The sequence below is a fragment of the Macaca thibetana genome, chromosome 11 (genome assembly GCF_024542745.1).
Source record: "Macaca thibetana thibetana isolate TM-01 chromosome 11, ASM2454274v1, whole genome shotgun sequence".
Classification (NCBI taxonomy): Eukaryota; Metazoa; Chordata; class Mammalia; order Primates; family Cercopithecidae; genus Macaca; species Macaca thibetana.
This window is the reverse complement of record NC_065588.1, coordinates 17,088,786-17,094,785: the sequence shown is the minus strand read 5'-3', so window position 1 is coordinate 17,094,785 and position 6,000 is coordinate 17,088,786.

Here is a 6,000-nt window from a genome sequence, read left to right as displayed (position 1 = left end):
ACCAGTGCAAAATCATCCTCACTAATGTTTATAAAATACCACATTATTGTTAGATATCGAATCCAAATGCAAGCACTGCAGGTTCTAACAGATAGGAGCTTGATGGAATCTGTCTTTAGATTGTGGCTGTCCAGACTGCCTAAGCATAGATTCTGTAAAATCAGTGACATGAAAGAATGGAATAAAAGAAAGACGTGTGTGTGTGTGTGTGTGTGTGTGTGTGTGTGTGTGTGTGCGCGCGCGCGCGCGCGCACGCGCGTTCAGGGACAGATATGTGTTTGGGGGAAAGAGGCAGATGGATAAAAAATAACAGAGTGGGAAATAAAGGGAAATTCTAGTAAAGAAAACATTCTAAAACTCCAATGCAAAAATATTACGGCATCTCATTTTCCCAATGGTTATTAACTCATATTAAGCCAGACATAAGAATAATTAAAATTTACATTAAGAAATAGGTTAAATTCATAATTTGAATATTTAAAGATATTTATAGTTTTTGTAGTCCAAATTAAGAATTTGTAGTTCAAATTCTTAGTGTTTATAAAGAATACTACATATAATAGAAAATATCAACTACAAAAAAAGGAATTTAATTTTGTGTCTCCTAACTAAAATATGTAGAGGCGCCATTTCCCAGTAGTTAAGGGGCAATGGAATATTTTATTGGTATCCCATCATTCACTACTGAATTTCTACCTTCCTCTCCCACACTGAAAATAAGCTTAAGGACAGTGGATGTTTGCTGGGCAGGGACAGGGATTCCCTCTATTCTCAGCCCAGCAATATAGAAAAATGAGAACCCGATCTGCTCATTCTTGACACGTGACCCATCTCCTATTTTAAAGAAGGAAATATACCAAAGAAAGAAGGGAACCAACACTGATTATATTTGTACCATATGCTAGGGATTATTCTAGGATCTTTACCTACATGAGCTCCTTTAATCCTCTCAATACCTTTCTGATGTAGTAATTACTCCCATTTCACTAATGAGAAAATTGAAGCTCTGAGAAGGTAAGCAAATTATCCAAGGTTATAGAGGAAATAACTGTAGACTAGAGAACACCCCATTAAGGATACCTTGGCAAGTATCTAGATCCTTTCATATGTAAAGCTTAGAAGTAGATTATAATAAACACCTCATAATAGGACTTATGAGGAAATTCAGAATATTTGAACATTATTAATTAATGCATTGCTGCTTCATGTGAGCTTTATTTGTGTTACTATGAAATCAATATATAAAAGTATTATCGGGGAAAAACTTGGGTTTATGAGCATTTTATCTGCAAAATCAGCTAAATGAATTATCTATGTAAAGGAGCAATTGAAATCCAGTTTGGGTTAAACAGTGATGGCCTAAAAGACCACCAGATGTATCTGTTGATAAAGCATAGCTAAATTTTCTAGACCTACTGCAGAAAGGACTAACTTTATGAAATTTCAGTTGCATCTTCATTTGGGGAATTAAGGGAGAGGGATGGTTACAGGTTTTTTAAGATCTACATTGGATAGTTTTAAGGCAAGTATGGATAGGTGGAGAACTGGTTGGGAATGGGTGGAACCTATGACATGATAGATTTGGATTTGTGGGCACAGCAAAGAGAGGTTCTCACCTAAATTGAGCCTTGATGAGCAAATTATTATACTATTTTCATTGGGTCACAGACTTATCTTCCAGTAGCAAGTATTTTCTAGAACACATAATTGAGTTAAATTTTCTTTTTGGAAGGGTTGTTTACCATTGGGGCAGGAAATTATGATGGTTCCAGTTTTCACTTGTGTCATGCAAAATGTAAAATGTTACAGTTTGACACCAAAGCGCATGCTCCTCTTGCTCTCTCATGCTTCTTCTGAAGAAGAGAGTAAAGCTCTCCAAGGTATGAGCCCTCAACACTCTGGCTTTACCTCAGTCTTGATAGCCAGTTTCTCTGAGCTTTCATTCTTCCACTCATAGAAGAGACAAAAACATCCTTTCTTTTAAAAACAAGCTTAATTCTCTGAGGACTAGAATGTATGTCTTCATAATTTTTTCAGGACTAGGCCTATTCCCAGTGACTTTTCTTTCTCCTTTTGCCTTACCCTCAGAATTTTAACATAAATAAACTTGTGGTCTGTTTTGTTTTGTTTTTTTCTTTTTAAGAAGATCTAACAAACAAATCTTTTATAAACCAAAGACATCAAAACATATGAGTTTGAATGCACTAGTTCTCTAGCAGAGAAAAATGTAGGCAGTTCATGTCAATATTCCATATATTTTCCCAAAAGCCTGGAACAGTAAGGAAAGTGAGTTCTCAAAGTCTTTATAGAGCAGTATCCCTACTATTTATGGAAAAACACAAACAAAAACAACTATCCATTTGGATGGTGGAGGCAGGTGCCTTTTGCACGAAAAGAGACTTCTAAGAAATAAGGGATCATAAATTTGGTTTATGTTGCTTAGTATGAACCCTGGATGAATTACAAAGTTATAGGCAAATATAAATACTACTGAGTTAGGCCCAGAGTTGGCCCTGAAAGAGACAGAAAGTCCTGCAGAGCAAACTGTTTAGATAACTAGAATTAAGGCCAAATTCAAGGGCGAATTGCTCCCAGGGCTATAGCACCAAGAGGGGTGATGACTCTATATTGCTTAAACACATGGGAAGGAGTGTGTCTGTGTGTGTGAGTGTGTGAGTGTGTGTGTGTGTGTATATGAATGTGTGTGTTAGAGAGAGAGAATGCCAGGATGAGGAGAAGTTTCCACAGATCAAAAAAGCTTGTTCTTTTCCACCATCACAGTTTCTGGGGGTTGCCCAGAAGCTTCAAAATAATAACCAGTTTCAGTGCCCCTTTCTGAGGGAAGCTGCTACAGGCAGTTTCCTCAGCTATTCTGGTGTCAGATGACTATACCAGGAAACTATGACTGAAGTGAAAGCAGTCCAATAGGGATATTCCATTTTGAATGATTATTAATCAACCTAGTTAGCAATCTGTGCTTGAAAAGTTGACAGAAGAACCAAATTATACTAGCATGACAGAACCAGGAGGGCAGAATGGCTCAGGCTGCTGCAGTATCCTCAAACTTCCCTGTAATTAGCTTTCAAACCTCCAAGATCCAAGTTAATTCATTTCCTTCGTGAGCCACGCCTGTGTAAGTAGCTTAATGTAAAAACAAACGAAACAAAAGGAAAACACAATACTCAGGGAAGACTACAGAGCCATCAATTGGCATAAAACTGGGCCCCTGCGTCTCCTGAACGACTTGACAGGCCGTCCTTCAACCAACTTGTCCAGCACCATCAAAGGCCAGGTTACAAGTAGATTGCTAAGGTGGCAAAACATCCAAAGACATTTTCCCTACTATAGATCCAGGCTGAAGCAGAAAAGTTTTGTAAATACGCATGACTAGGAGCAACCAGCGTGTTTTCCCACACCAGAAAAACACAGAAGAGCCTGAAGGAAAGGGATGCATTCAGGGCAAGGTGAGGAGAAGCAAGAGCAATAGATTCTGAGCATCGGTGTAAGTCTGAACAAAACCCCAATTCTCTGTAAGCTGTTCTCTTTTTCCTATGGTTTCCCAGAGGGGAAAAGCAGATAAATCTCAGCTAGATTTGTAAATTCAAGAGCACAGTTTTAAATTCCCAAAATGGAGTCTGGAAGGACAGTATGTTTGGGCAAAAAGTATCTAATAGGGTACCTGAGAGGTAGATCAGCAATGAGTCTACATGAAGTCCAAAGGAGCTCAGGGTAGTCTCCCAAACAGATGCAGATCTTAGCCTGATGCCAAGAGACAGCCACATTTTCACACGTCCGTGAGAAGGCAAATAGATTTGAGCTGGTAGAAAGATTTTGTGAAGAGAGAGGAGAGGCTTGGTCAGGGTAAGAAGATGCCACCCTATGGGAGATTCAGCCTGAATTACCCCACAGGACATGTTTACACATCAGCCGGTGCATGCATGGAGGACGGCAAGCACTCCGGGGACAGATAAGAGGACAAATCCCAATGGATGCCAATGACAAACAAACTGACCACGGACTGAATGCCTGACCCAGAAGCCAAGCGGTATCTATGGGATCTTTGAAGTTACAATGAGGAAAATGTGTGAAGATGTAAATCATGAGTTTACCTGGGTTTAATCCTAAAATGTCTAAGAAAACTAAACTGTTGGGTTCATCTCAGAATGAGTAAATTTTCTGCCACCAGTAGAGATGGGAGCTCAAGATAAAACTTAATGATAGAACATCCAATTTCATCTTCTGTATGGCCGAGTGTTTCGTTTGTAAAGACCACGCTCACTGAAAGGGAAATTTGAGACAAAAGAAACCAGTACCCTTGTCTCCTCCTGGTGAATCTTAACAATCACACTATGCAGCAAATACGACTTGGTACATTTCAGACAGGAGAAAACTGAGGTTAAGAGAGGTTAAGTAACTCACATGCATAGCTAGTCAACAGAACCAAAGTTAAAAATGAGATATCTATGAATCCACAGCCTATTTTCTCTAATATATCGGGAGTTATTAATATCCTGTTTTAAAATTTCCTCATAATCCTTGGTAGCACTAATCTAGTATTATTTTCTTATTGATTTCCAAAATTCTAGAGCAGATTATTAAGTGTTTGTTTTATTTTAGCAAAAAGCACCTCTTTAGATAAGATATCTGAAATTCCTAAATCTATATATGTGTGAACACACACATACACCCAGGCACGTGCACTCACGCACATACCCATAATATAAAATGGAGCTACTCTGGATGACTGGTGCGTCTGGGGACATCGGGGTCTACTGCAACACTCCATCAATTTCAGCGGTGATCACTAAAGTACTTTCTCAGGACTATCTTAGAAATTCTAATATGCTGTCCTTCAGAGAGAGTTGGGCATATTTATACACCAACCGTCTCTCTACCTGGTGCCTTCATTCTCATCTACTCCTATCACTTCACTGAAATTGATCTCTGAAAGGTTTAAAATCATCTCCTTTTGGTCATATTCAATGGATTTTTATATATTTTATTTATTCAAAACTTTTACTGCAATTAATTCTTATGTTCCTTGAAGTTTTCTTCTCTTTTTTGGTTTCAGGACATGTCAATTCATTAGTCCGTCATAGGCTCTGGCCAGTTATTCTACCTTTTTGTCAGGCTCCATGTGTACTCTTGATTTCTAACTGGAAATGCCCCTTGCAACTCAAACCCTCGCTCTGATCCTCTGTCCTTCACACATTTTCTCAAAGAGCTTCTTTTTTCTCAGAGCTTCATTTATGACCTTTTGGTGTTAATCCAAATTATAAACCGCTATCCTTTCCCCCTATAGACTTGAAATGCCAAAAACCTACCGATAATATTCACTACTCTCCCACCAAACTTCAAAAAGCCCCAATCTGCCTTGCTTTCACAGATGTTCTATTTCAACATCAGCAACATTTTTCTGTCTCCCAGAAGTAAAAACCTAAATGCACATGTTACTCTTCTCTTTCCTCCCAATCAATATCCAATCTGTCACATTATTTTAGCAAATCTTCCTTCAGAATATTTCTCAGATTCACCCCTTTCTCTTCACTCTGGCACTGGCATTACTCTTGCATAGCCTCACATCTGGTTTGCTGCAACCGTTTCCTGCCTTATTATTTTTCTGCTTCTATTATCTTCACACTCTCCTCCATCTTGCATGTAAATACCTAATTAATCTTCATGCACCTCCATCCTTTCTACCAGTGCTCTATACTCTGGTCCTTTCCTATTTATTCAGTCATGTTGCCTTCCTCTTCCCATCACTCACTTCCTCTGCTATCTCAGGATCTCCCAACTAGCTGGTGTGCATGCCATCCTCTTGCTGGGTTCCGTTGCTTCCTACAATCTGTTCCTCTGTTTGTTTAAATAATGCATAAAGCTTTTCTCAATGTCTTTACTGCCCCCTCTCCAATTCTTCCATAGGACTTTTATTATGCTTTTCATTAAATCAGAGTTCAACTCAAAAAGATTCCCTTACCCTTATAGGTTTGTGTGAGGGAG